Source organism: Haliotis cracherodii, unplaced genomic scaffold, assembly GCF_022045235.1.
Source record: "Haliotis cracherodii isolate W230 unplaced genomic scaffold, xgHalCrac1.p SCAF_2, whole genome shotgun sequence".
Lineage (NCBI taxonomy): Eukaryota > Metazoa > Mollusca > Gastropoda > Lepetellida > Haliotidae > Haliotis > Haliotis cracherodii.
The window spans coordinates 45,173,120-45,182,902 of NW_027266275.1; the positions used below are offsets into that span (position 1 = coordinate 45,173,120).

Here is a 9,783-nt window from a genome sequence, read left to right on the forward strand (position 1 = left end):
AGAGCAAGACCCGAGTTGGACACGGGTACAAGTTGGCAAGCGATCGGCAAGTGAAATTTGGAATTGAATGCTGAAACGAATATCAGTCGAAACGTTAACCAAGACGGATAATCAAACGCCTGATTATTATCCAGATATCTTTATGTTTACTATCATTGATTGCATGTAATGTCAAATAAGTACGGTACATTCATACAATAGGCAACCTGTTTGCCGTGGGTTGCGTCCCTGTGTGGGCGGAGGACGGGATTCTGGTAGTTGAGGGCACTGGTTCCTGGAACTGTGTTCCTTTGCCCAACACACTACTTCGACCCTTACTTCGCCTAGACGGGTGGTAAGATGGGCCCGGTCTTATCAATCGGCTGGTCATGCCAGGCCCTGTGCGTAATATTGTATATGCACACCTGTGTTGTATTTTAATGTATATTTTGGTCTTGGCCATCCATAACTTGTGTGAATTCTAAATTTTGGATTGAATAAATTGCTTAGAGTCTTACGCCAGAAGGCGGTGGCTCATGGGCCAATCTGGTACTTTTGACCTCTGAGTTCTGTATGTCTTTAATTTCTTGTCATGGGCCGGACCAGCCTGGCATTTTATTTGATAGACAAATGCAGCTATTCATGTTGTTTTTACTGGAGTATACCACCTCTGTATCCCTGATGTTTGCATGTTGGAGATCTGGTGCAGGACAACATCGCCCTTTGTAGCACTCCATGGTGGGTGGGGAGCAGGGGTGCTGAATAAATTCATTTCATCATGGCTCACTATATATCTGGTTCAAACCGCAATGACAAGAAGAGACGTCTGGAAGCTGAGATTTTTTCATCTGACAACGATGCTTCTATTTCACAAACTTCAAATTCTTGGGCTCGGTTTATCGTACTGGAATCACGAAATCAACTACCTTTGAAAATCAATCCCTTTGCCATATCTAAAGCAATTGAAGGTATCTGTGGTGAAGTGAAGAATGTTTCACGGCTCCGGAGCGGCTCTCTTTTGGTGGAGTGTGCACGGCTATTAATCTTTTAAATTGTACTAGCTTTGCAAACACAGAAGTTGTTGTTTCCGAACACAGAACGTTGAATTCGAGTCGGGGGATCATCCGCGACAGAGCTCGTTGCCTGGCAGAAATGTCAGAAGACGACATTTTGGAAGAACTTAAAGCACAGAATGTCACATCAGTGAAACGTTTCAATAGAAAAGATGGTGAAAATATCGTTCCAACCAATACTTATTTGTTCTCCTTTTCTCTTCCAACAATTCCTCAATCTATTAAGGCAGGCTATTTTAACATCGGAGTGGAAGTGTATGTCCCCAATCCGCTCCGATGTTACAAATGTCAGAAGTTTGGGCACGGCTCCAAATTATGTGATCGTCCGACTGTTTGCCACCGTTGTGGTGGAAATCATGATGGTTCAGGCTGTACAGCAGACCTGAAATGTACAAATTGTAAGAGTCAACATGTAGCATCATCTAAATCCTGCCCTTTTTGGACACGTGAAAAAGACAATTTGACAATCAAATGTCAAAACAACATCAGTTACTTTGATGCCAAAAAACTCTATGATAGCCGGACACCATCATCGGAACAATCTTATGCTGCTGCTGCTGCTGCTGCTGTCTCTCGCCCTCCAACCAATAGATCTATAGAATGTCAGACAGACTTGACGTGGACACATTCTGAACACCCGCTGCCTCTGACTACATCATGTGACAGTCAAACTACTCATTCTGTCAGCCCAGGTGAAATGTCTCCAGATTCTATCATTGTGACTCAGGTTGTGGCCCCATCTACACCCACTCCTGATATACCAGCTACCAACAAACCATCAACTGAAATGGCAAAAAAACAAAAGAAAAATCACAACTAAGATCCCCACTCTCACTGACACATCTACAGATGTTCATAATTTCTTTGAGCCTCTTGAGATGGATGTCACCCCATCTTCACACCACAACAGTGTTGACTCCTCTTCAGGTTTACGTGAACGATCTCCGGTAGAACCACCATGAATCATTCGAATCTAATTCAATGGAATTGCCAAGGACTTAGGCACAATTTTAACGAACTGCAATTATTATCAACGGATATTTGTCCATCAGCAATTTCTTTACAAGAAACGTACCTTAAAACAACCGACAAATTTGATTTAAGGCAGTATAGTTCGTATCATTCCTTCTCTCCTCCGGTAGATAAAGCTACTGGAGGAGATTCTATTTTGGTGCGGCGGGGCGTTGTTCACAGTCCTGTTCCGCTTGACACGAATATGCAAGCTGTTGCAGTTCGACTTACACTGCATATTGCCTTTACACTTTGCTCCTTATACATTCCTCCATCCTCAAATCTTCAGCGTAATGATCTCCAAAAACTGTACGACCAGCTCCCAAAGCCCTGTCTCATCATGGGTGATCTAAATGGGCATAATCCTTTATGGGGAGGTTCTATCATTAATCAAAAGGGTAAAGTCATCGAGGATTTTGTTTCTGATAATGATCTCTGCATCTTTAACGATGACTCGGACACCTACTTACACCCTGCAACTGGTACGTATTCATCATTAGATCTGTCTTTGACGGATTCAGTTTTGTTGAATGAATTCTCATGGTCCGTCCATGATGACCTATGTGGGAGTGACCATTTCCCCACGGTGCTTAAACCCATTCATCCCACTGATGATCCACCTTCACCTCGATGGAATTTTGTGAAGGCTGATTGGCTTTTATTTCAATCTTTATGCAAAGATAAATTACAACCTACGTCTTTTCAGAATGTTACTGACCCGATTCAGTTGTTCTCAGATCTACTGAATGAAATTGCTGATGAATCAATACCTAAGTCCTCAATCAACCCACGTGTTCGTAAACCGTGGTTTGATGACACTTGCAAACATGCTAGGAAATGTCGTAAGAAGGCGGAGAAATACTTCCGTAAACATCCTACTGTCCATAACTTGAACATCGTCGAAATTTCAAATTCTAAGGCGAGACGTCTATTCAAACAAAATAAACGTCAATCCTGGCAGAATTATGTCTCAAAAATTAACTCTCGTACCCCTATGTTCAAGGTATGGAACATGATCAAAAAGATCAAAGGCAAGGGATCAAATTCTACAGAAAACCATCTAAAGGATGGCGATACTTTGCTAACGAATAAATCTGATATTGCCAATAGACTTGGGTAAACGTTATCTCAACATTCGTCTTCATCAAATTACGTTCCTGAATTTCAAAAACATCAGCTCCAACAGGAAAAGAAAAAAGTTAATTTTACATCTGATAATGGTGAAGATTACAATGAGGTATTTTCACTACATGAGCTATATACTGCCTTAGGGCAAGCTCATGATACAGCAGCAGTCGCTGATAATATTCATTATCAGCTACTGAAACACTTGCCCGAATCATGCCTTGAAACTTTGTTGACTATATTCGATGACATTTGGACATCAGGGACGTTTCCACCTTCATGGCATAATGCCATTGTTATACCAATACCCAAACCTGGACGGGATCATTCTGATCCATCAAATTACCGACCTATCTCTTTAACTAGCTGTGTTTGTAAAACGATGGAACGCATGGTAAATAATCGATTAGTGTGGTACTTGGAAACAAATAATCTTCTTACCAATATACAATGTGGTTTCCGGAAAAACAGAAGTACTATCGATCATTTAGTGCGTTTAGAATCGTTCATTAAAAATTCCATTGTAAATAGACAACATGCTGTATCGATCTTTTTCGATTTAGAAAAAGCTTACGATACAACATGGAAACATGGTATTTTAAAAGATCTTCATGATTTTGGAATAAGAGGCCGTCTGCCTCATTTTATATCCCAGTTTTTAACAGACAGGCAATTTCAAGTCCGAGTGGGTACAACCCTGTCTGATCATTATTATCAGGATCAGGGTGTCCCACAAGGCAGTATTTTGTCTGTCACTTTATTCAGTATAAAAATTAACAGTTTGTCAAAAGTTTTAAATGATTCAGTTGATGGATCACTTTTTGTGGATGATTTTAATCTATCTTGTCAGGGTAAAAATATGCACACAATTGAAAGGCAATTACAATCATGTCTAAATAAAATTAACAAGTGGTGTCTAGAAAACGGGTTTAAATTTTCCAAATCAAAAACTAATTGTATACATTTCTGCCGAAAATATAAACTGCATAAGGACCCTGAACTATTTCTGAATGGCACCCCTATCAAAGTTGTTAAGGAGGCCAAGTTCTTGGGACTTATTTTTGATAACCATTTAACTTTCCTCCCACATATTAAATACCTTAAAGCTAAATGCCTGAAGGCACTCGATCTATTGAAAGTTGTTTCTAATTCCAAGTGGGGAGGGGATCAAACAACCCTCTTACACTTATACAGGTCACTGATCCGTTCAAAACTTGATTATGGCTCCATCGTCTATGGTGGAGCCTGTAAAAGTAATTTAAAAAAACTTGATACGATACATCATCAGGGCCTGAGGCTTTGCCTTGGTGCCTTCAGGACATCTCCAATTCACAGTCTGTATGTAGAAGCGGATGAACCTTCTCTTAAACAACGCCGTCTAAAATTATCTTTACAATATGTCACTAAATGATATTCTAATCAGTCCAATCCAGCTTTTAATTGCGTCTTTAATCCTCTTTACCAAGATATTTACAATAAAAAGTCATCTCTTGTTCCACCACTCGGAATCAGAATCCAGTCTGCCATGTTTGCTTCCAATATTAAACTGCAAGATATAGCTCCCACTCAACTGTTCTCAACACCTCCTTGGCAAATGGTACGGCCAGAGGTAGACCTTACATTAACAAAATTAAAGAAATCTGATACTAACCAATTAATTTACCAACAAGAATACCATCAACTAAGAAACAATTATGACACTTATAAATCTATATTTACAGATGGATCCAAGGATGGTGGCGCAGTTGCTAGTGCCACTGTCACTGGATCCAGAACAATCTCTTCACGTTTACCTGATAACAGTTCAATATTCACTGCAGAAGCAAACGCCATTTTTACCGCACTTAAATATATTAGTAATCAATCTAAACATAAACAATTCATACTGTTTTCAGATTCTCTTTCATGCCTTCAGGCAATTAAAAATATGTCATCAAAACATCCACTTTTAATCCAAATTCTTGAGTTATTTAATGATCTTGCTACTGGCCAATATGACATCGTCTTTTGTTGGTTACCAAGCCATGTTGGTATCAAAGGTAACACAATGGCCGATGCTGCTGCTAAAGCAGCGCTCAACAAATCTGTGACACCACTTCTGATCCCATACACTGATTTTAAACACATGATTCGATCTTACATCCGAGATCTTATGCAACAGAAGTGGGACGCCCAAGTAGGTATCAATGAATTACATGAAATTAAACCAAATATCGGTTATACCTTCTTGGGCTGTCAGTCCAGATTTGAAGATGTCATTATGCGACGATGTCGTATTGGCCACAGCAGATATACTCATGAATATTTACTAAAAGGTAAGGACCCTCAGTTTTGTATCCCTTGTGATGAAAGAATCACAGTCAAGCATGTCCTGCTTGACTCTGTTGATTTTTCCATCACAAGGGATAAATATTTCAATGTAAAAACAATTAAGGACCTTTTTAATGATGTTAATTCTCGTTTAATATTATGTTTTTTAAAGGAAATAGAACTTTTTCATAAATTTTGTTGTGTTCAATGTATTGTTTTAAAAATTGGTAGTGCGAAATTCATAACTTAGATTGTTAGTGGCTGTACCCTTGAGGGGGGTTGAAGTAGCGTAAAATTATTGTCCCCCTAAGAGGGTATGTAAGTCCCATATCATTCCAAGTATTTTTCTGCACACTAGGCTTTTAAACGTAGTATCTTCGTTCTTTTAATCTAAGGCTTAACTGGTACACTGTTGCCAGTGACTGAAGGGATGATATAAATCCTGCCGGGGTCCATGCAGGAAGCAAAAGTACTGTAAGTCCCCATGGTCCCCAGTATGGTGATCTCCCTTCAGTTGCTGACGATTTCTAGCCCATTTTTATATTGTGGTGTTCATTAATGCTTATTGCCTTTTAATATTCTCAACTAGTTTTAAATCAAGTCTGTGATATTCTAGTTATTCTACTGTCCTTCGTTGACAGCTTTTTATTCAGTTTAAATATATGTATCATAAATGTATCATAAATGTATCATAAATGTAACTTCTCATCACGATATGGCTGAAATATTGCCCATGTGACGTTAAATAATAACTCACTCACTCACTCATACAATAGGCCTACATGTCGCGAATACCGAGTGGCGGCCATTTCAGTTCGAGAAATAGTACGTGCAGTCTGTGTAGTGTTACTCGCTGTCCCGTCTATTATGTTTTCACAAACTTCGGATAACAAGTTATTGAGGGACGTTAAATTGGAAGTGTCTGTTTAAAATAAGAAAATATCATTTATTTAAATCCGTATTCGTGACCAGCGTGCGCTGAAGATTGTGTATGAGGTAAACATGACAAAAAAAATTTACATCGGTAAATATTGTAACGACTTGTAATTTTCACAGATGATTATTTACATTAAATTTGCATAGCCTTACACACATTTCTTTCAGGAGTGGTGCTACAAAATATCATTTGTGTAAACCAAATCAATGAAGCATTTTAGATGGAAAACAGTTCACGTCAACTTCCCGTAATTTGCTTTGACGTCGTGAAAACTGATATTTTTTCTCTCGATTATTTGCAAGTCCAATCATTCATGCGCATATCTCTGTTTCGGAACACATTTAAATAAATGTCATATGGTTAGAACCATGAAGGTATTTCCTGTCAAATGTTATTCATTTTAAATAACATATATTTATGACAAAGACACAGTACCGGTGTTCATGTGGTCATGGGGATGTTTCAATATTCACAAAAAGTAAGAAAAACACAAAATTAGGACTACTCACACTTTCAACGACGGCACCAGAATGTCAGTAAACTCATTTTGCAACAACTATTAGACTCACCGAAAGGCAATTTAAAGATCTATTTAGTCGTATAATTTCGTAACGTTGTGTGAAGAAATAAGAACGTTATTACACCTTTTTAAACAATGTATACGTTTTTGTAACTGCGACGTCATCACAGTGCAGCACTGAGCGGTTTGCAGGCTGACTGACATCCAGGCACCATGAGGGTTAACGCCACACTCAGCAATCTTCCAGCTATATGACGGCGGTTTGTAAATAATCGAGTCTGGACCAGACAATCCAGTGATTGACATCATGAGCATCTATCCACGTAATTGGGATACGATGACATGCATCAACCAAGTCAGCGAGCCTGACCATCCGCGTAATGAAGAACGTAATAGAAGTGGCTCGATGACAAGCTGATGAAATTTATAACTACTTTGAAGATGTGGAGCAGACTGAGGCTGATGGTGTGTTAGCTACCTTTGGATCAACGCTGCTCATTTTCTCGTTGATCCAGTCAAGAATTCCTTGTTCCGCTGTCAAAGTAAGCCGCCATTTCGGTTTGAGAACGAAGCGACCTCAGTCAGCGATTGTGTCGCTTGCAAGCGACTGAAAGTTAGCCCACTGATGTCATGGTTGTAAGGCACATTGCTAACAAGCGAGAGGCGCTTTGCAACGCACCCCTGGTGACAAAAAATCTTCCGCGACAATGTGACACTTCACGAGGCAACAGGCTAAACTTTTCAGCAGTCACTCTCACGCCGCAAAAAATGCGCGACAATTGTTTTTAACTCTGATATTGCTTGTGACAACATTTAGTAGACAGATAACTTCTTCAATAGATATAAACTGACGTCCATTTACCACCTGAAAATATAAATTTCAGACAAAGTATAATTCTTTTTTCGATGAAGTCTATCTAAAACACATAACCTAAATACAACAATAGTGTATGCAGAAAATGTTAATCCTCTGTTACATGTTTGCGAGATAACACGCGAAAAAGTGAAAAACAAGTGCACCACGGACAACTGCAAATGCACGTGAGGGTTAGGTTATAAAACGATTGCAACGGCAAGTCAGACATCAAAGCGATTAAAAAAACACACAAAAGAAATGCCAAGACTCACAGTCGAACAATGTGAACGAGCCTTGGGTATGGTACAGATGGGAGCCACCCACGCCCATATTGCACAAACCTTCTGTTGCTCACAGAAAAAACGACCGTTCAGCGATTAAACGGTAAACTAAACGGCAAAATGTTTCCACTTTTTAAACGCGTTTAGCGTTTTGTTTCTGAACACTACTTGATAGTCTCTAAACACCAACGTTTAGGTTTCTAAATATGCATGTTTAGTTACTAAACACCTTGTATTAAACACTATGCGTTTAGTAAACTAAACTCTGAAATGTCTCGACTTTTAAAACGCGTTTAGCGTTTAGGCCCGTTTAGTGCCTAAACATTCGCCTGTTTAACTGAATTAAGCTAGAATTAATATCATATGATGTCTTCATACCTAGAAAAGGACATCACTGGGATATACATATTTTTAACAAAAGAAATGTAGAATTAAACATTTTATTTTGCCATTAGGAAACATGTCAATCTAGTCAAGTCAGTCATGCATGCTTCAACTTTCTTCATAATTTGGTTTTGGAACCAAAGGTTTCCTTGAAAAAGAGTTCTTGCATAACACCTAACATCTGTGCATACTGTCTCGGGTAATCCAGCCAAGCTACATAGTATATGGCCAGCAGCTGGACCACTGCCTTCCTGAAGTTCCATATGACAGGAAGGTTTACCCCATTGGCGTGTATGATTGCCTCAGTTATCCGGTATATGATAATAATAATATCATACTTATTATTTCTATTATTTTTTTTCATGACATTTATAAATCAGTATAATAAAGTAAAGAATAACCTTAATCAATACACGCACTGATCTAAAAAAAATACTACCACCCCCAGCAATTACCTTTAATCAAGTCTTACAAATAACTCATTACATGTCGAAAATGTCTAATCTTTGTAAAATGAAAGAATAGACAAAAGACGGTGAAAGAGTAAAAGACACCTTTGATTTTTCCAATATTGAGGTGCTTTTCGCGCATCGGCCCCTGTCCTGTTTCCCTCTCCATATAGCGAAAAGCATCAATATCTTCCATTAGTTCCTGCAAAAGTCAAAGCTTGAAATTATTTTCTAAATGGACGTTTAATACGCCAGTTCAAAAAGTAAAATGAATAGTGATCATTTCCAATATAAAGTTTTAGTTATTTTGCTAATCTAAAATAATGTATTTTAGTCTTACATCAGCTTCGTCATACATCATTTGTTGATTTTTCCACTGACCTCCAAATTTCCCCACCTTTCATTAATTTGATCTCCATGAAAATCTGCAATATAATAGATGTAGAATACGAGCAAGATGCTGCAGTGCATGTCACAACAAAGTTTCGGTCATGTTTGTGATATCGGACAAGGTGTTGTTCATAGTTTAAAGGATTACTTGTGGCGTAGAAACACACTGAACAAGTAAAATTATCCAATCTTTCCATAATATAAGAATAAGGACAGGCAAAAACAAGTTTTTCTGTGATAGACCTACAAGACCATGCACCTCGCCATGCAGAGAAGAATAAATTCCACAAGTAGCAACACCGCTGCTTTCTTAATCAACGTCAAATGCATTGTATTTACAAAAAATGTATGTAAATCTTCATTCTACATATCCCTACATCGTACTGATTCAATTTATTGCCTTAGATGTTGACCAAAAATATACTGAACCGCAAAAGAAACGCGAGTACTGTGTGAATTTGAAATGTG

At 38.5% G+C, this 9,783-nt stretch overlaps 1 pseudogene; it reads right to left on the minus strand.

Annotated features, from left to right (window-relative positions):
- Window positions 1-8,532: 8,532 nt before the first annotated feature.
- Window positions 8,533-9,344, minus strand: LOC139467630 (uncharacterized; annotated as a pseudogene).
- Window positions 9,345-9,783: the final 439 nt, after the last annotated feature.